Below are 20884 nucleotides of genomic sequence, written 5' to 3' on the forward strand. Positions count from 1 at the left end.
CTAGGGCACCCCTAGACTTAGGCGAAGGCTAGGGCTCAGCTAGCCTAAGGCTAAGGCACCCCTAAGCTTAGGCTAGGGCACCCCTAGGCTTAGACTAAGGCTAGGGGACCCCTAGGCTTAGTCTAAGGCACCCCTAGGCTTAGGCTAGGGCACCCCTAGGCTAAGGCTAGGGCACCCCTACACTTAGGCTAGGGAACCCTTAGGCTTAGGCTAAGGCTATGGATCCCCTAGGCTAAGGCTAAGGCACCCCTAGGCGTAGGCTAGGTGACCCCTAGGCTTATGCTAGGGCACCCCTAGGCTTAGGCTAAAGCTAGGGGTCCCCTAGCCTAAGGTTAGGGCACCCATAGGCTTAGGCTAGGGCACCCCTAGGCTTAGGCTAGGGCACCCCTAGGCTTAGACTAAGGCTAGGGGACCCCTAGGCTTAGTCTAAGGCACCCCTAGGCTTAGGCTAGGGCACCCCTAGGCTTAGGCTAGGGCACCCCTAGGCTTAGGCTAAGGATAGGGATCCCCGCGTCTAAGGCTAGGGCACCCTTAGGCTTAGACTAGGGCACCCCTAGGCTTAGGCTAGGGCACCCCTAGGCTTAGGCTAGGGCACCCCTAGGCTTACGCAAGGGCACCCCTAAGCTTCGGCTAGGGCACCCCTAGTCTTAGGCTCGGGCACCCCTAGGCTTAGGCTATGGCACCCCTTGGCTTAGGCTAGGGCACCCCTAGGCTTAGGGTAGGGCACCCCTAGGCTTAGGCTAAGGTTAGGGCTCAGCTAGCCTAAGGCTAGGGCACCCCTAGGCTTAGGCAAGGGCACCCCTAGGCTTAGGGTAGGACACCCCTATGCTTTGGCTAGGGCACATCTAGGCTTAGGCTAGGGCACCCCTCGGCTTAGGCAAGGGCACCCCTAGGTTTAGGCTAGGGCATCCCTAGGCTTGTGTTAGGGCACCCCTAGGCTTAGGCTAAGGTTAGGGCTTCCCTAGCCTAAGGCTAGGGCACCCCTAGGCTTAGGCTAGGGCACCCCTAAGCTTACGCTAGGGCACCCCTAGGCTTACACTGGGGCACCACTAAGCTTTGGCTAGGGCACCCCTAGTCTTAGGCTAGAGCACCCCTAGGTTTAGGCTAAGGCTAGGGCTCCCGTAGCCGAAGCTAGGGCACCCCTAGGCTTAGGCTAAGGCTAGGGCTGAGCTAGCCTAAGGCTAGGGCACCCCTAGGCTTAGGCTAGGGCACCCCTAGGCTTAGGGTAGGGCAACCCTAGGCTAAGGCTAGGGCACATCTAGGCTTAGGCTAGGGCACCCCTAGGCTTAGGCTAGGGCACCCCTAGGCTTAGGCTAGGGCACCTCTAGGCTTGTGCTAAGGCACCCCTAGGCTTAGGCTAAGGTTAGGGCTCCCCTAGCCTAAGGCTATGGCACACCTAGCCTTAGGCTAGGGCACCCCTAGGCTTAGGCTAGGGCACCCCAAGGCTTCGGCTAAGGCGAGGACTCCCCTAGCCTAAGGCTAGGACACCCCTAGGCTTTGGCTAGGGCACCCCTAGGCTTAGGTTCGGGCACCCCTAGGCTTAGGCTAGGGCACCCCTAGGCTTAGGCTAGGGCATCCCTAGGCTTACGCTAGGGCACCCCTAAACTTAGGCTAGGGCACCCCTAGTCTTAGGCTAGGGCACCCCTAGGCTTAGGCTAAGGCTAGGGCTCCCCTAGCCTAAGGCTAGGGCACCCCTAGGCTTAGGCTAGGGCACCCCTAGGCTTAGGCTAGGGCACCCCTAGGCTTAGGCTAAGGCTAGGGCTCCCCTTGCCTAACTCTAGGGCACCCCTAGGCTTAGGCTAGGGCACCCCTAGGCTTAGGCTACGGCACCCCTAAGCTTAGGCTAGGGCACCCCTAGTCTTAGGCTAGGTCACCCCTAGGCTTAGGCTAAGGCTAAGGCCCCCTAGCCTAAGTCTTGGGCACCCCTAGGCTTAGGCTAGGGCACCCCTAGGCTTAGGCTAGGGCACCCATAAACTTAGGCTTGGGCACCCCTAAGCTTAGGCTAAGGCTAGGGCTCCCCTTGCCTAACCCAAGGGCACCCCAAGGCTTAGGCCAGGGCACCCCTAGGCTTAGGCTAGGGCACCCCTAGGCTTAGGAGAAGGCTAGGGTTCCCCTAGCCTAAGGCTAGGGCACCACTAGGCTTAGGCTAGGCTGGCCCTAAGCTTAGGCAAGGGCCACCCTAGGCTAAGGCTAGGGCACCCCTACACTTAGGCTAGGGAACCCCTAGGCTTAGGCTAAGGCTAGGGATCCCCTAGCCTAAGGCTAACGCACCCCTAGGCGTAGGCTTGGTGACCCCTAGGCTTATGCTAGGGCACCACTAGGCTTAGGCTAAAGCTAGGGCTTCCCTAGCCTAAGGTTAGGGCATCCATAGGCTTAGGCTAGGGCACCCCTAGGCTTAGGCTAGGGCACCCCTAGACTTAGGCTAGGGCACCCCTAGGCTTAGGCTAGGGCACCCCTAGGCTTAGGCTAGGGCACCCCTAGGCTTAGGCTAAGGCTAAGGATCCCCGAGTCTAAGGCTAGGGCACCCTTAGGCTTGGACTAGGGCACCCCTAGGCTTAGGCTAGGGCACCCCTAGGCTTAGGCTAGGGCACCCCTAGGCTTAGGCTAGGGCACCCGTAAGCTTAGGTTAAGGCTAGGGCTCCCCTAGCTTAAGACTTGGGCACCCCTAGGCTTAGGTTAGGGCACCCCTAGGCTTAGGTTAGGGCACCCCTAGGCTTAGGCTAGGGCACCCCTAGGCTTAGTTTAGGGCACCCGTAGGCTTAGGCTAGGGCACCTCTAGGCTTAGGCTAACGCTAGGCCCCACTAGCCTAAGGCTAGGGCACCCCTAGGCTTAGGGTAGGGCACCCCTGCCCTTAGGCTAGGGCACCCCTAGGCTTAGGCTAGGGCACCCCTAAACTTAGGCTAGGAGACCCCTAGGATTAGGCTAAGGCTAGGGCTCCCCTTGCCTAACCCTAGGGCACCCCTAGGCGTAGGCTAAGGCACCCCTAGGCTTAGGCTAAGGCTAGGGCTCCCCTAGCCTAAGGCTAGGGCACCACTAGGCTTAGGTTAGGGCAACCCTAGGCGTAGGCTAGGGCACCCCTAGGCTTAGGTTAGGGCACCTCTAGGCTTAGGATAGGGCACCCCAAGGCTTCGGCTAAGGCGAGGACTCCCCTAGCCTAAGGCTAGGGTACACCTAGGCTTAGGCTAGGGCACCACTAAGCTTAGGCTATGGCACCCCTAGTCTTAGGATAAGGCTAGGACTCCCCTAGCCTAAGGCTAGGACACCCCTAGGCTTAGGCTAGGGCACCCCTAGGCTTCGGTTCGGGCACCCCTAGGCTTAGGCTAGGGCACCCCTAGGCTTAGGCTAGGGCACCCCTAGGCTTACGCAAGGGCACCCCTAAGCTTAGGCTAGGGCACTCCTAGTCTTAGGCTCGGGCACCCCTAGTTTTAGGCTAGGGCACCCCTAGGCTTAGGCTAAGCTAGGGACCCCTAGCCTAAGGCTTGGGCACCCCTAGGCTTAGGCTAGGGCACCCCTAGGCTTACGCTAGGGCACCCCTAAACTTAGGCTAGGGCACCCCTAGGCTTAGGCTAGGGCACCCCTAGGCTTACGCAAGGGCACCCCTAAGCTTAGGCTAGGGCACCCCTAGTTTTAGGCTAGGGCACCCCTAGGCTTAGGCTAAGGCTAGGGACCCCTAGCCTAAGGTTTGGGCACCCCTAGGCTTAGGCTAGGGCATCCCTAGGTTTAGGCTAGGGCACCCCTAGGCTTAGGCTAGGGCACCCCTAAACTTAGGCTAGGGCACCCCTAGGCTTAGGCTAAGGCTAGGGCTCCCCTTGCCTAACCCTAGGGCACCCCTAGGCTTAGGACAGGGCACCCCTAGGCTTAGGCTAGGGCACCCCTAAGCTTAAGCTAGGGCACCCCTAGTCTTAGGCTAGGGCACCCCTAGGCTTAGGCGAAGGCTAGGGCTCCCCTAGCCTAAGGCTAGGGCACAACTAGGCTTAGGCTAGGGCACACCTAGGCGTAGGCTAGGGCACTCCTAGGCTTAGGCTAGGGCACCCCTAGGCTTAGACTAGGGCACCCCTAGACTTAGGCGAAGGCTAGGGCTCAGCTAGCCTAAGGCTAAGGCACCCCTAAGCTTAGGCTAGGGCACCCCTAGGCTTAGACTAAGGCTAGGGGACCCCTAGGCTTAGTCTAAGGCACCCCTAGGCTTAGGCAAGGGCACCCCTAGGCTAAGGCTAGGGCACCCCTACACTTAGGCTAGGGAACCCTTAGGCTTAGGCTAAGGCTAGGGATCCCCTAGACTAAAGCTAAGGCACCCCTAGGCGTAGGCTAGGTGACCCCCAGGCTTATGCTAGGGCACCCCTAGGCTTAGGCTAAGGAGAGGGATCCCCGCGTCTAAGGCTAGGGCACCCTTAGGCTTAGACTAGGGCACCCCTAGGCTTAGGCTAGGGCACCCCTAGGCTTAGGCTAGGGCACCCCTAGGCTTACGCAAGGGCACCCCTAAGCTTAGGGTAGGGCACCCCTAGTCTTAGGCTCGGGCACCCCTAGGCTTAGGCTATGGCACCCCTTGGCTTAGGCTAGGGCACCCCTAGGCTTACGGTAGGGCACCCCTAGGCTTAGGCTAAGGTTAGGGCTCAGCTAGCCTAAGGCTAGGGCACCCCTCGGCTTAGGCAAGGGCACCCCTAGGTTTAGGCTAGGGCATCCCTAGGCTTGTGTTAGGGCACCCCTAGGCTTAGGCTAAGGTTAGGGCTTCCCTAGCCTCAGGCTAGGGCACCCCTAGGCTTAGGCTAGGGCACCCCTAAGCTTACGCTAGGGCACCCCTAGGCTTACACTGGGGCACCACTAAGCTTTGGCTAGGGCACCCCTAGTCTTAGGCTAGAGCACCCCTAGGTTTAGGCTAAGGCTAGGGCTCCCGTAGCCGAAGCTAGGGCACCCCTAGGCTTAGGCTAAGGCTAGGGCTGAGCTAGCCTAAGGCTAGGGCACCCCTAGGCTTAGGCTAGGGCACCCCTAGGCTTAGGGTAGGGAAACCCTAGGCTAAGGCTAGGGCACATCTAGGCTTAGGCTAGGGCACCCCTAGGCTTAGGCTAGGGCACCCCTAGGCTTAGGCTAGGGCACCTCTAGGCTTGTGCTAAGGCACCCCTAGGCTTAGGCTAAGGTTAGGGCTCCCCTAGCCTAAGGCTATGGCACACCTAGCCTTAGGCTAGGGCACCCCTAGGTTTAGGCTAGGGCACCCCAAGGCTTCGGCTAAGGCGAGGACTCCCCTAGCCTAAGGCTAGGACACCCCTAGGCTTTGGCTAGGGCACCCCTAGGCTTAGGTTCGGGCACCCCTAGGCTTAGGCTAGGGCACCCCTAGGCTTAGGCTAGGGCACCCCTAGGCTTACGCTAGGGCACCCCTAAACTTAGGCTAGGGCACCCCTAGTCTTAGGCTAGGGCACCCCTAGGCTTAGGCTAAGGCTAGGGCTCCCCTAGCCTAAGGCTAGGGCACCCCTAGGCTTAGGCTAAGTCTAGGGCTCCCCTAGCCTAAGGCTAGGGCACCCCTAGGCTTAGGCTAGGGCACCCCTTGGCTTAGGATAGGCACCCCAAGGCTTAGGCTAGGGCACCCCTAGGCTTAGTCTAAGGCTAGGGCTCAGCTAGCCTAAGGCTAGGGCACCCCTAGGCTTAGGCTAGGGCACCCCGAGGCTTAGGGTAGGGCACTCCTAGGCTTAGGTTAGGGCACATCTAGGCTTAGGCTAGGGCACCCCTAGGCTTAGGCTAGGGCACCCCAAGGCTTAGGCTATGGCACCCCTAGGCTTAGGCTAGGGCACCCCTAGGCTTAGGCTAAGGCTAGGGCTCCCCTGCCTAACCCTAGGGCACCCCTAGGCTTAGGCTAGGGCACCCCTAGGCTTAGGCTAAGGCTAGGGCTCAGCTAGCCTAAGGCTAGGGCACCCCTAAGCTTAGGATAGGGCACCCCTAGGCTTAGGCTAGGGCACCCCAAGGCTTTGGCTCTGGCACCCCTAGGCTTAGGCTAACGCTAAGGCTCCCCTTGCCTAACCCTAGGGCACCCCTAGGCTTAGGTTAGGGCCCCCCAAGGCTTAGGCTAGGGCACCCCTAAGCTTAGGCTAGGGCACCCCTAGTCTTAGGCTAGGGCACCTCTAGGCTTAGACTAAAGCTATGGCCCCCTAGCCTAAGGCTAGGGCACCCCTAGGCTTAGGCTAGGGCACCCCTAGGCTTAGGCTAGGGCACCCATAGGCTTAGGCTAGGGCACCCGTAGGCTTAGGCTAGGGCACCCCTAAACTTAGGCTAGGGCACCCCAAGGCTTAGGCTATGGCACCCCTAAGCTTAGGCTAGGGCACCCCTAGGCTTAGGCTAAGGCTAGGGCTCCCCTTGCCTAACCCTAGGGCACCCCTAGGCTTAGGCTAGGGCACCCCTACGCTTAGGCTAAGGCTAGGGCTCCCCTAGCCTAAGGCTAGGGCACCCCTAGGCTTAGGATAGGGCACCCCTAGGCTTAGGCTAGGGCACCCCAAGGCTTAGGCTAGGGCACCCCTAGGTTTAGGCTAGGGCACCCCTAGGCATAGGCTTAGGCTAGGGCTCCCCTTGCCTAAGATTAGGGTACCCCTAGGCTTCGGCTAGGGCACCCCTAGGCTTACTAGGGCACCCCTAGGCTTAGGCTAGGGCACCCCTAGGCTTATGCTAGGGCACCCCTACGCTTAGGCTAAGGCTAGGGTTCCCCAAGCCTAAGGCTAGGGCACCCCTAGGCTTAGGCTAGGGCACCCCTAGTCTTAGGCTAGGGCACCCCTAGGATTAGGCTAAGGCTAGGGCTCCCCTAGCCTAAGGCTAGGGCACCCCTAGTCTTAGTCTATGGCACCCCTAGGCTTAGGCTAGGGCACCCCTAAGCTTAGGTTAGGGCACCCGTAGGCTTTGGCTAGGGCACCCCTAAGCTTAGGCTAGGGCACCCGTAGGGTTAGGCTAGGGCACCCCTACGCTTAGGCTAGGGCACCCCTAGGCGTAGGCTAGGGCACCCCTAGGCTTAAGCTAAGGCACCCCAAGGCTCAGGCTAAGGCTAGGGCTCCCGTAGCCTAAGGCTAGTGCACCAATAGGCTTAGGCTTAGACTAGGGCACCCCTAAGCTTAGGCTAGGGCACGCCTAGGCTTAGGCTAGGACACCCCTAGGCTTAGGCTACGGCACCCCAAGGCTTAGGCTAAGGCTAGGGCTCCCCTAGCCTAAGGCTAGGGCACCCCTAGGCTTAGGCTAGGGGACCCATAGGCTTAGGCTAGGGCACCCCTAGGATTAGGCTAAAACTAGGGCTCCCCTAGGTTAAGGCTAGAGAACCCCTGGGCTTAGGCTTCGGCACCCCTAGGCTTAAGCTAGGGCCCCTAAGCTTAGGCTAGGGCACCCCTAAGCTTAAGCTAGGGCACCCCTAGGCTTAGGCTAGGACACCCCTAGGCTTAGGCTAAGGCTAGGGCTCCCCTAGCCTAAGACTAGGGCACCCCTAGCCTTAGGCCAGGGCACCCCTAGGCTTAGGATAGGGCACCCCTAGGCTTAGGCTTGGGCACCCCTAGGCTTAGGCTTGGGCACCCCTAGGCTTAGGCTAGGGCACCCCTAGGCTTAGGCTAGGGCACCCCTAGGCTTAGGCTAGGGCACCCCTAGGCTTAGGCTAAGGCTAGGGCTCCCCTAGCCTAAGGCTTGGGGACCCCTAGGTTTAGGCTAGGGCACACCTAGGCTTACTAGGGCACCCCTAGTCTTAGGCTAGGGCACCCCAAGGCTTAGGCTAGGGCACCCCTAGGCTTAGGCTAAGGCTAGTGCTCCCCTAGCCTAAGACTAGGGCACACCTAGGCTTAGTCCAGGGCACCCCTAGGCTTAGGCTAGGGCACCCCTAGGCTTCGGCTAGGGCACCCCTACGCTTAGGCTAGGGCACCCCTAGGCTTAGGCTAGGGCACCCCTAAGCTTAGGCTAGGGCACTCCTAGGCTTAGGCTAGGGCACCCCTAGGCTTAGGCTAGGACACACCTTGGCTAAGGCTAAGGCTAGCACTCCCCTAGCCTAAGGCTGGGGCACCCCTAGGCTTAGGGTAGGGCACCCATAGGCTTAGGCTAGGGCACCCCTAGGCTTAGGCTAGGACACCCCTAGGCTTAGGCGATGGCGCCCCTAGGCTTAGACTAGGGTACCCCTAGGCTTAGGCTAAGGCTAGGGCTCCCTTAGCTTAAGGCTAGGGCACCAGTAGGCTTAGGCTAGGGCACCAATAGGTTTAGGCTAGGGCACCCATAGGCTTAGGCTAGGGCACACCTAGGCTTAGGCTAGGGCACACTAGGCTTAGGCTAGGGCACTCCTAGGCTTAGGCTAGGGCACCCCTAGGCTGAGGCTAGGGCACCCATAGGCTTAGGCTAGGGCACCCCTAGGATTAGGCTAAGACTAGGTCTCCCCTAGCCTAAGGCTAGGGCACCCCTGGGCTTAGGCTAGGGCACCCCTAGGCTTAAGCTAGGGCACCCCTAAACTTAGGCTAGGGCACCCCTAGGCTTAGGCTAGGGCACCCCTAAGCTTAGGCTAGGGCACTCCTAGGCTTAGGCTAGGGCACCCCTAGGCTTAGGCTAGGGCACCCCTAGGCTTAGGCTACGGCACACCTAGGCTTAGGCTTAGGCTAGGGCTCCCCTAGCCTAAGACTAGGGCGCCCCTAGCCTTAGGCCAGGGCACCCCTTAGCTTAGGCTAGGGCACCCCTAGGCTTAGGCTAAGGCTAGGGCTCCCATAGCCTAAGGCTAGGGCACCCCTAGGCTTAGCCTTGGGCACCCCTAGACTTAGGCTTGGGCACCCCTAGGCTTAGGCTAGGGCACCCCTATGCTTAGCCTAAGGCTAGGTCTCCCCTAGCCTAAGACTAGGGCACCCCTAGGCTTAGTCCAGCGCACCCCTAGGCTTAGGCTAGGGCACCCCTAGGCTTAGGCTAGGGCACCCCTAGGCTTAGGCTAGGGCACCCTTGGGTTAGGCTAAGGCATGGGCTCCCTTAGGCTACGGCTAGGGCACCCCTAGGCTTAGGCTAGGGCACCACTAGGCTTAGGCTAGGGCTCCACTAGGCTTAGGCTTAGGCTAGGGCTCCCCGAGCCTAAGGATAGGGCACCCTTAGGCTTAGGCTTCGGCACCCCTAGGCTTAGGCTATGGCACCCCTAGGCTTAGGCTAAGGCACCCCTAGGCTTAGGCTAGGGCACCCCTAGGCTTAGGTTCGGTCACCTCTAGGCTTAGATGAAGACTAGGGCTCCCCTACCCTATGGCTAGGGCACCCGTAGGCTTAGGCGAGGGAACCCCTAGGCTTAGGCGAGGGCACCCCTAGGCTTAGGCTAAGGCTAGGGCTCCCTTAGGCTACGGCTAGGGCACCCCTAGGCTTAGGCTAGGGCACCACTAGGCTTAGGCTAGGGCTCCACTAGGCTTAGGCTTAGGCTAGGGCTCCTGGAGCCTAAGGCTAGGGCACCCTTAGGCTTAGGCTTGGGCACCCCTAGGCTTAGGCTATGGCACCCCTGGGCTTAGGCTAGGGCACCCCTAGGCTTAGGCTAAGGCTAGGGCTCCCCTAGCCTAAGGCTAGGGCACCCCTAGGCTTAGGTTAGGGCACCCCTAGGCTTAAGCTAGGGCACCCCGATGCTTAGGCGAGGGCACCCCTAGGCTTAGGCTAAGGCTAGGGCTACCCTAGCCTAAGGCTAGGGCACCCCTAGGCTTAGGCTAGGTCACCCCTAGGCTTAGGCTAGGGCACCCCTAGGCTTAGGCTAAGGCTAGGGCTACCCTAGCCTAAGGCTAAGGCATCCCTAGCCTAAGGCTAGGGCACCCCAAGGCTTAGGCTAGGGCACCCCTAAGCTTAGGTTAGGGCACCCCTAGGCTTAGGCTAAGACTAGGGCTCCCCAAGCCTACGGCTAGGGAACCCCTAGGCTTAGGCTAGGGCACCCCTAAACTTATGCTAGGGCACCCCTAGGCTTAGACTAGGGCACCCCTAGGCTTAGGTTAAGACTAGGGCTCCCCTACCCTAAGGCTACGGCACCCGTAGGCTTATGCGAGGGCACCCCTAGGCTTAGGGGAGGGCACTCCTAGGCTTAGGCTAGGGCACCCCTAGGCTTAGGCTAAGGCTAGGGCTCCCTTAGGCTACGGCTAGTGCACCCCTAGGCTTAGGCTAGGGCACCACTAGGCTTAGGCTAGGGCTCCACTAGGCTTTGGCTTAGGCTAGGGCTCCCCGAGCCTAAGGCTAGGGCACCCCTAGGCTTAGGCTAAGGCTAGGGTTCCCCAAGCTTAAGAATAGGGCACCCCTAGGCTCAGGCTAGGGTACCACAAGGCTTAGGCTACGGCTAGGGCTCCCCTAGCCTAAGGCTAAGGCACCCCTAGGCTTAGGCTAGGGCACCCATAGGCTTAGGCTCGGGCACCCCTAGGCTTAGGCTAGGGCACCCCTACACTTAGGCTAGGGCACCCCTAGGCTTAGGCTAGGGCACCCCTTGGCTTAAACTAAGGCTAGGGCTCCCCTAGCCTAAGGCTAGTGCACCCCTAGGCTCAGGCTAGGGTACCACAAGGCTTAGGCTACGGCTAGGGCTCCCCTAGCCTAAGGCCAGAGCACCACTAGGCTTAGGCTAGGGCACTCCTAGACTTAGGCTAGGCCACCCCTAGGCTTATGCTAAGGCTAGGGCTCCCCTAGCCTAAGGCTAGGCACCCCTAGGCTTAGGTTAGGGCACCCCTAGGATTAGACTAGGGCACCCCTAGGCTTAAGCTAGGGCACCCCTAGGCTTAGGCTAGGGCACCCCTAGGCTTAGGCTAAGGCTAGGGCTACCCTAGCCTAAGGCTAGGGCACCCCTAGCCTAAGGCTAGGGCACCCCTATGCTTAGGCTAGGGCACCCCTAGGCTTAGGCTAAGGCTAGGGCTCCCCTAGCCCAAGGCTAGGGTACCCCTAGGCTTAGACTAGGGCACCCCTAGGCTTAGGCAAAGGCTAGGACTCCCATAGCCTAAGGCTAGGGCACCCCTAGGCTTAGGCTAGGGCACCCCAAGGCTTAGGCTAAGGCTAAGGCTCCCCTAGCCTAAGGCTAGGGAACCCCTAGGCTTAGGCTAGGGCACACCTAGTCTTAGGCTGGGGCACCCCTAGGATTAGGCTAAGGCTAGAGCACCCCTAGGCTTAGGCTAGGGCACCCCCAAGCTTAGGTTAGGGCACCCGTAGACTTAGGCTTGGGCACCCCTAAGCTTAGGCTAGGGCACCCCTAGGCTTAGGCTAGTGCACCCCTATTTTTAGGCTAGGGCACCCCTAGGCTTAGGCTAGGGCACCCCTAGGCTTAGGCTAGGGCACCCCTAGGCTTAGGCTAAGGCCAGGGCTCCCGTTGCTAAGGCTAGGGTAACCCTAGGATTAGACTAGGGCACCCCTAGGCTTACTAGGGCACCCCTAGGCTTACGCTAGGGCACCCCTAGGCTTAGGCTAGGGCACCCCTAAGCTTAGGCTAAGGCTTGGGCTCCCCTAACCTAAGACTAGGGCTCCCCTAGGCTTAGTCCAGGGCACCCCTAGGCTTAGGCTAAGGCAACCATAGGCTTAGGCTAGGGCACCCCTAGGCTTAGGCTAAGGCTAGGGCTCCCCTACCCTAAGGCTAGGGCACACCTAGACTTAGGCTAGGCCACCCCTAGGCTTATACTAGGACACCCCTTGGCTTAGGCTAAGGCTAAGGCTCCCATAGCCTAAGGCTAGGGCACCCCTAGGCTTAGGCTACGGCACCCCTAGGCTTAGGCTAGGGCACACCGAGGCTTAGGCTAGGGCACCCCTAGCCTTAGGCTAAGGCTAGGGCTACCCTAGCCTAAGGCTAGGGCACCCCTAGCCTAAGGCTGGGGCACCCCTAGACTTAGGCTAGGGCACCCCTAGGCTTAGTCTAGGGCACCCCTAGGCTTAGGCTAAGGCTAGGACTCCCCTAGCCTAAGGCCAGAGCACCCCTAGGCTTAGGCTAGGGCACCCCTAAACTTAGGCTAGGCCACCCCTAGGCTTAAGCTAAGGCTAGGGCTAGGGCACCCCTAGCTCAGGCTAGGGTACCACAAGGCTTAGGCTAAGGCTAGGACTCCCCTAGCCTAAGGCCAGAGCACCCCTAGGCTTAGGCTAGGGCACCCCTAGACTTAGGCTAGGCCACCCCTAGGCTTAAGCTAAGGCTAGGGCTCCCCTAGCCTAAGGCTAGGGCACCCCTAGGCTTAGGTTAGGGCACCTCTAGGCTTAGACTAGGGCACCCCTAGGCTTAAGCTAGGGCACCCCTAGGCTTAGGCTAGGGCACCCCAAGGCTTAGGCTAAGGCTAGGGCTACCCTAGCCTAAGGCTAGGGCACCCCTAGCCTAAGGCTAGGGCACCCCTAGGCTTAGGCTAGGGCACCCCTAAGCTTAGGCTAGGGCACCCCTAGGCTTAGGCTAAGGCTAGGGCTCCCCTAGCCCAAGGCAAGGGTACCCCTAGGCTTAGACTACGGCACCCCTAGGCTTAGGCAAAGGCTAGGGCTCCCATAGCCTAAGGCTAGGGCACCCCTAGGCTTAGGCTAGGGCACCCCAAGGCTTAGGCTAAGGCTAGGGCTCCCCTAGCCTAAGGCTAGGGCACCCCTAGGCTTAGGCTAGGGCACCCCTAGTCTTAGATTGGGGCACCCCTAGGATTAGGCTAAGGCTAGGGCACCCCTAGGCTTAGGCTAGAGCACCCCCAAGCTTAGGTTAGGGCACCCGTAGACTTAGATTAGGGCATCCCTAACCTTAGGCTAGGGCACCCCTAGGCTTAGGCTAGGGCACCCCTATTCTTAGGCTAGGGCACCCATAGGCTTAGGCTAGTGCACCCCTAGGCTTAGGCTAGGGCACCCCTAGGCTTAGGCTAAGGCCAGGGCTCCCGTTGCCTAAGGCTAGGGTACCCCTACGATTAGGCTAGGGCACCCCTAGGCTTACTAGGGCACCCCTAGGCTTAGGCTAGGGCACCCCTAGGCTTAGGCTAGGGCACCCCTAAGCTTAGGCTAAGGCTTGGGCTCCCCTGGCCTAAGACTAGGTCTCCCCTAGGCTTAGTCCAGGGCACCCCTAGGCTTAGGCTAAGGCAACCATAGGCTTAGGCGAGGGCACCCCTAAACTTAGGCTAAGGCTAGGGCTCCCTTACCCTAAGGCTAGGGCACCCCTAGGCTTAGGCTAGGCCACCCCTAGGCTTATACTAGGACACCCCTTGGCTTATGCTAAGGCTAGGGCTCCCATAGCCTAAGGCTAGGGCACCCCTAGGCTTAGGCTAGGGCACACCTAGGCTTAGGCTAGGGCACCCCTAGGCTTAGGCTAAGGCTAGGGCTCCCATAGCCTAAGGATAGGGCACCCCTAGGCTTAGGCTTGGGCACCCCTAGGCTTAGGTTTGGGCACCCCTAGGCTTAGGCTAGGGCACCCCAGGCTTAGGCTAAGGCTAGGGCTCCCATAGCCTAAGGCTAGGGCACCCCTAGGCTTAGGCTAAGGCACCCCTAGGCTTAGGCTAGGACACCCCTAGGCTTAGGCTGGGGCACCCCTAGGCTTAGGCTAGGGCACCCCTAGGCTTAGGCTAAGGCTAGGGCTCCCCTAGTCTAAGGCTAGGGCACCCCTAGGCTTAGGGTAGGGGACCCATAGGCTTCGGCTAGGGCACCCCTAGAATTAGGCTAAGACTAGGGCTCCCCTAGCCTAAGGCTAGGGAACCCCTGGGCTTAGGCTTGGGCACCCCTAGGCTTAGGCGAGGGCACCCCTAGGCTTAGGCTAGGGCTAGGGCTCCCTTAGGCTACGGCTAGGGCACCCCTAGGCTTAGGCTAGGGCACCACTAGGCTTAGGCTAGGGCTCCACTAGGCTTAGGCTTAGGCTAGGGCTCCCCGAGCCTAAGGCTAGGGCACCCTTAGGCTTAGGCTTGGGCACCCCTAGGCTTAGGCTATGGCACCCCTGGGCTTAGGCTAGGGCACCCCTAGGCTTAGGCTAAGGCTAGGGCTCCCCTAGCCTAAGGCTAGGGCACCCCTAGGCTTAGGTTAGGGCACCCCTAGGCTTAAGCTAGGGCACCCCGATGCTTAGGCGAGGGCACCCCTAGGCTTAGGCTAAGGCTAGGGCTACCCTAGCCTAAGGCTAGGGCACCCCTAGCCTAAGGCTAGGGCACCCCTAGGCTTAGGCTAGGTCACCCCTAGGCTTAGGCTAGGGCACCCCTAGGCTTAGGCTAAGGCTAGGGCTACCCTAGCCTAAGGCTAAGGCACCCCTGGCCTAAGGCTAGGGCACCCCAAGGCTTAGGCTAGGGCACCCCTAAGCTTAGGTTAGGGCACCCCTAGGCTTAGGCTAAGACCAGGGCTCCCCTAGCCCAAGGCTAGGGTACCCCTAGGCTTAGACTAGGCACCCCTAGGCTTAGGTTAAGGCTAGGGCTCCCATAGCCTAAATCTAGGGCACCCCTGGCTTAGGCTAGGGCACCCCTAGGCTTAGGCTAGGGCACCCCTAGTCTTAGGCTGGGGCACCCCTAGGATTAGGCTAAGGCTAGGGCACCCCTAGGCTTAGGCTAGGGCACCCCTAGGCTTAGGCTAGGGCACCCCCAAGCTTAGGTTAGGGCACCCGTAGACTTAGGCTAGGGCACCCCTAAGCTTAGGCTAGGGCACCCCTAGGCTTAGGCAAGGGCACCCCTATTCTTAGGCTAGGGCACCCCTAGGCTTAGGCTAAGGTTAGGGCTCCCCTAGCCTAAGGTTAGGGCTCCCCTAGCCTAAGGCTAGGGCACCCCTAGGCTTAGGCTAGGGCACCAATAGGTTTAGGCTAGGGCACCAATAGGCTTAGGCTTAGACTAGGGCACCCCTAAGCTTAGACTAGGGCACCCCTAGGCTTAGGCTAGGGCACTCCTAGGCTTAGGCTACGGCACCCCAAGGCTTAGGCTAAGGCTAGGGCTCCCCTCGCCTAAGGCTAGGGCACCCCTAGGCTTAGGGTAGGGCACCCCTAGGCTTAGGCTAGGGCACCCCTAGGATTAGGCTAAGACTAGGGCTCCCCTAGCCTAAGGCTAGGGAACCACTGGGCTTAGGCTTGGGCACCCCTAGGCTTAAGCTAGGGCACCCCTAAGCTTAGGCTAGGGAACCCCTAGGCTTAGGCTAGGGCACCCCTAAGCTTAGGCCAGGGCACCCCTAGGCTTTGGCTAGGGCACCCCTAGGCTTAGGCTTGGGCACCCCTAGGCTTAGGCTTGGGCACCCCTAGGCTTAGGCTAGGGCACCCCTACGCTTAGCCTAAGGCTAGGGTCCCCTAGCCTAATGCTAGGGCACCCCTAGGCTTAGGCTAGGGTACCCCTAAGCTTAGGCTAGGGCATCCGTACCTTAGGCTAATGCTAGGGCTCCCCTAGCCTAAGGCTAGGGCACCCCTAGGTTTAGGCTAGGGCACCCCTAGGATTAGGCTAAGGCTAGGGCTCCCCAAGCCTACGGCTAGGGAACCCCTAGGCTTAGGCTAGGGCACCCCTAAACTTATGCTAGGGCACCCCTAGGCTTAGACTAGGGCACCCCTAGGCTTAGGTTAAGACTAGGGCTCCCCTACCCTAAGGCTAGGGCACCCGTAGGCTTAGGCGAGGGCACCCCTAGGCTTAGGGGAGGGCACTCCTAGGCTTAGGCTAGGGCACCCCTAGGCTTAGGCTAAGGCTAGGGCTCCCCTAGCCCAAGGCTAGGGTACCCCTAGGCTTAGACTAGGGCACCCCTAGGCTTAGGCAAAGGCTAGGACTCCCATAGCCTAAGGCTAGGGCACCCCTAGGCTTAGGCTAGGGCACCCCAAGGCTTAGGCTAAGGCTAAGGCTCCCCTAGCCTAAGGCTAGGGAACCCCTAGGCTTAGGCTAGGGCACACCTAGTCTTAGGCTGGGGGACCCCTAGGATTAGGCTAAGGCTAGGGCACCCCTAGGCTTAGGCTAGGGCACCCCCAAGCTTAGGTTAGGGCACCCGTAGACTTAGGCTTGTGCACCCCTAAGCTTAGGCTAGGGCACCCCTAAGCTTAGGCTAAGGCTTGGGCTCCCCTAACCTAAGACTAGGGCTCCCCTAGGCTTAGTCCAGGGCACCCCTAGGCTTAGGCTAAGGCAACCATAGGCTTAGGCTAGGGCACCCCTAGGCTTAGGCTAAGGCTAGGGCTCCCCTACCCTAAGGCTAGGGCACACCTAGACTTAGGCTAGGCCACCCCTAGGCTTATACTAGGACACCCCTTGGCTTAGGCTAAGGCTAAGGCTCCCATAGCCTAAGGCTAGGGCACCCCTAGGCTTAGGCTACGGCACCCCTAGGCTTAGGCTAGGGCACACCGAGGCTTAGGCTAGGGCACCCCTAGGCTTAGGCTAAGGCTAGGGCTACCCTAGCCTAAGGTTAGGGCACCCCTAGCCTCAGGCTGGGGCACCCCTAGAATTAGGCTAGGGCACCCCTAGGCTTAGTCTAGGGCACCCCTAGGCTTAGGCTAAGACTAGGGCTCCCCTAGCCTAAGGCTAGGGCTCCCCTAGCCTAAGGCTAGGGCTCCCCTAGCCTAAGGCTAGGACACCCGTAGGCTTAGGCTAGGGCACCCCTAGGATTAGGCTAGGGCACCGCTAGGCTTAGGCTAAGGCTAGGTCTCCCAAAACCTAAGGCTAGGGCACCCCTAGGCTCAGGCTAGGGTACCACAAGGCTTAGGCTAAGGCTAGGGCTCCCCTAGCCTAAGGCCAGAGCACCCCTAGGCTTAGGCTAGGGCACCCCTAGACTTAGGCTAGGCCACCCCTAGGCTTAAGCTAAGGCTAGGGCTCCCCTAGCCTAAGGCTAGGGCACCCCTAGGCTTAGGTTAGGGCACCTCTAGGCTTAGACTAGGGCACCCCTAGGCTTAAGCTAGGTCACCCCTAGGCTTAGGCTAGGGCACCCCAAGGCTTAGGCTAAGGCTAGGGCTACCCTAGCCTAAGGCTAGGGCACCCCTAGCCTAAGGCTAGTGCACCCCTAGGCTTAGGCTAGGGCACCCCTAAGCTTAGGCTAGGGCACCCCTAGGCTTAGGCTAAGGCTAGGGCTCCCCTAGCCCAAGGCAAGGGTACCCCTAGGCTTAGACTAGGGCACCCCTAGGCTTAGGCAAAGGCTAGGGCTCCCATAGCCTAAGGCTAGGGCACCCCTAGGCTTAGGCTAGGGCACCCCAAGGCTTAGGCTAAGGCTAGGGCTCCCCTAGCCTAAGGCTAGGGCACCCCTAGGCTTAGGCTAGGGCACCCCTAGTCTTAGATTGTGGCACCCCTAGGATTAGGCTAAGGCTAGGGCACCCCTAGGCTTAGGCTAGGGCACCCCCAAGCTTAGGTTAGGGCACCCGTAGACTTAGATTAGGGCATCCCTAACCTTAGGCTAGGGCACCCCTAGGATTAGGCTAGGGCACCCCTATTCTTAGGCTAGGGCACCCATAGGCTTAGGCTAGTGCACCCCTAGGCTTAGGCTAGGGCACCCCTAAGATTAGGCTAAGGCTTGGGCTCCCCTAGCCTAAGACTAGGGCTCCCCTAGGCTTAGTCCAGGGCACCCCTAGGCTTAGGCTAAGGCAACCATAGGCTTAGGCTAGGGCACCCCTAGGCTTAGGCTAAGGCTAGGGCTCCCTTACCCTAAGGCTAGGGCACCCCTAGGCTTAGGCTAGGCCACCCCTAGGCTTATACTAGGACACCCCTTGGCTTATGCTAAGGCTAGGGCTCCCATAGCCTAAGGCTAGGGCACCCCTAGGCTTAGGCTAGGGCACCCCTAGGCTTAGGCTAGGGCACCCCTAGGCTTAGGCTAGGGCACCCCTAGGCTTAGGCTAAGGCTAGGGCTCCCATAGCCTAAGGCTAGGGCACCCCTAGGCTTAGGCTTGGGCACCCCTAGGCTTAGGTTTGGGCACCCCTAGGCTTAGGCTAGGGCACCCCAGGCTTAGGCTAAGGCTAGGGCTCCCATAGCCTAAGGCTAGGGCACCCCTAGGCTTAGGCTAGGACACCCCTAGGCTTAGGCTGGGGCACCCCTAGGCTTAGGCTAGGGCACCCCTAGGCTTAGGCTAAGGCTAGGGCTCCCCTAGTCTAAGGCTAGGGCACCCCTAGGCTTAGGGTAGGGGACCCATAGGCTTCGGCTAGGGCACCCCTAGAATTAGGCTAAGACTAGGGCTCCCCTAGCCTAAGGCTAGAGAACCCCTGGGCTTAGGCTTGGGCACCCCTAGGCTTAAGCTAGGGCACCCCTAAGCTTAGGCTAGGGAACCCCTAGGCTTAGGCTAGGGCACCCCTAAGCTTAGGCTAGTGCAGCCCTAGGCTTAGGCTAGGGCACCCCTAGGCTTAGGCTAAGGCTAGGGCTCCCCTAGCCTAAGACTAGGGCACCCCTAGCCTTAGGCCAGGGCACCCCTAGGCTTAGGCTAGGGCACCCCTAGGCTTAGGCTTGGGCACCCCTAGGCTTAGGCTTGGGCACCCCTAAGCTTAGGCTAGGGCACCCCTACGCTTAGCCTAAGGCTAGGGTCCCCTAGCCTAAGACTAGGGCACCCCTAGGCTTAGTCCAGGGCACCCCTAGGCATAGGCTAGGGCACCCATAGGCTTAGGCTAGGGCACCCCTAGGCTTAGGCTAAGGCTAGGGCTCCCCTACCCTAAGCCTAGGGCACCCCTAGACTTAGGCTAGGCCACCCCTAGGCTTATACTAGGACACCCCTTGGCTTAGGCTAAGGCTTGGGCTCCCATAGCCTAAGGCTAGGGCACCCCTAGGCTTAGGCTAGGGCAACCCTAGGCTTAGGCTAGGGCACCCCTAGGCTTAGGCTAAGGCTAGGGCTCCCCTAGCCTAAGGCTAGGGCACCCCTAGGCTTAGGCTAAGGCACCCCTAGGCTTAGGCTAGGACACCCCAAGGCTTAGGCTGGGGCACCCCTAGGCTTAGGCTAGTGCACCCCTAGGCTTAGGCTAAGGCTAGGGCTCCCCTAGTCTAAGGCAAGGGCACCCCTAGGCTTAGGCTAGGGCACCCCTAGGATAAGGCTAAGACTAGGGCTCCCCTAGCCTAAGGCTAGGGAACCCCTGGGCTTAGGCTTTGGCACCCCTAGGCTTAAGCTAGGGCACCCCTAAGCTTAGGCTAGGGAACCCCTAGGCTTAGGCTAGGGCACCCCTAAGCTTAGGCTAGGGCAGCCCTAGGCTTAGGCTAGGGCACCCCTAGGCTTAGGCTAAGGATAGGGCTCCCCTAGGCTTAGGCTAGGGCACCCCTAAGCTTAGGTTAGGGCACCCCTAGGCTTAGGCTAAGACTAGGGCTCCCCTAGCCCAAGGCTAGGGTACCCCTAGGCTTAGACTAGGCACCCCTAAGCTTAGGTTAAGGCTAGGGCTCCCATAGCCTAAGGCTAGGGCACCCCTGGCTTAGGCTAGGGCACCCCTAGGCTTAGGCTAGGGCACCCCTAGTCTTAGGCTGGGCACCCCTAGGATTAGGCTAAGGCTAGGGCACCCCTAGGCTTAGGCTAGGGCACCCCTAGGCTTAGGCTAGGGCACCCCTAGGCTTAGGCTAGGGCACCCCCAAGCTTAGGTTAGGGCACCCGTAGACTTAGGCTAGGGCACCCCTAAGCTTAGGCTAGGGCACCCCTAGGCTTACGCAAGGGCACCCCTATTCTTAGGCTAGGGCACCCCTAGGCTTAGGCTAAGGTTAGGGCTCCCCTAGCCTAAGGCTAGGGCACCCCTAGGCTTAGGCTAGGGCACCAATAGGTTTAGGCTAGGGCACCAATAGGCTTAGGCTTAGACTAGGGCACCCCTAAGCTTAGACTAGGGCACCCCTAGGCTTAGCTATGGCACTCCTAGGCTTAGGCTACGGCACCCCAAGGCTTAGGCTAAGGCTAGGGCTCCCCTAGCCTAAGGCTAGGGCACCCCTAGGCTTAGGGTAGGGCACACCTAGGCTTAGGCTAGGGCACCCCTAGGATTAGGCTAAGACTAGGGCTCCCCTAGCCTAAGGCTAGGGAACTCCTGGGCTTAGGCTTGGGCACCCCTAGGCTTAAGCTAGGGCACCCCTAAGCTTAGGCTAGGGAACCCCTAGGCTTAGGCTAGGGCACCCCTAAGCTTAGGCCAGGGCACCCCTAGGCTTAGGCTAGGGCACCCCTAGGCTTAGGCTTGGGCACCCCTAGGCTTAGGCTTGGGCACCCCTAGGCTTAGGCTAGGGCACCCCTACGCTTAGCCTAAGGCTAGGGTCCCCTAGACTAATGCTAGGGCACCCCTAGGCTTAGGCTAGGGTACCCCTAAGCTTAGGCTAGGGCATCCGTACCTTAGGCTAATGCTAGGGCTCCCCTAGCCTAAGGCTAGGGCACCCCTAGGTTTAGGCTAGGGCACCCCTAGGATTAGGCTAAGGCTAGGGCTCCCCAAGCCTACGGCTAGGGAACCCCTAGGCTTAGGCTAGGGCACCCCTAAACTTATGCTAGGGCACCCATAGGCTTAGACTAGGGCACCCCTAGGCTTAGGTTAAGACTAGGGCTCCCCTACCCTATGGCTAGGGCACCCGTAGGCTTAGGCGAGGGCACCCCTAGGCTTAGGGGAGGGCACTCCTAGGCTTAGGCTAGGGCACCCCTAGGCTTAGGCTAAGGCTAGGGCTCCCTTAGGCTACGGCTAGTGCACCCCTAGGCTTAGGCTAGGGCACCACTAGGCTTAGGCTAGGGCTCCATTAGGCTTTGGCTTAGGCTAGGGCTCCCCGAGCCTAAGGCGAGGGCACCCTTAGGCTTAGGCTTGGGCACCCCTAAGCTTAGGCTATGGCACCCCTAGGCTTAGGCTAGGGCACCCCTAGGCTTAGGCTAAGGCTAGGGTTCCCCAAGCTTAAGAATAGCGCACCCTTAGGCTTAGGCTAGGGCACCCCTAGGCTTAAGCTAGGGCACACCTAGACTTAGGCTAGGGCACCCCTAAGCTTAGGCTAGGGCACCCCTAGGCTTAAACTAAGGCTAGGGCTCCCCTAGCCTAAGGCTAGTGCACCCCTAGGCTCAGGCTAGGGTACCACAAGGCTTAGGCTACGGCTAGGGCTCCCCTAGCCTAAGGCTAAGGCACCCCTAGGCTTAGGCTAGGGCACCCA

This window comes from Tenrec ecaudatus (assembly GCF_050624435.1).
Source record: "Tenrec ecaudatus isolate mTenEca1 chromosome 14 unlocalized genomic scaffold, mTenEca1.hap1 SUPER_14_unloc_8, whole genome shotgun sequence".
In the NCBI taxonomy this organism is placed as follows: domain Eukaryota; kingdom Metazoa; phylum Chordata; class Mammalia; order Afrosoricida; family Tenrecidae; genus Tenrec; species Tenrec ecaudatus.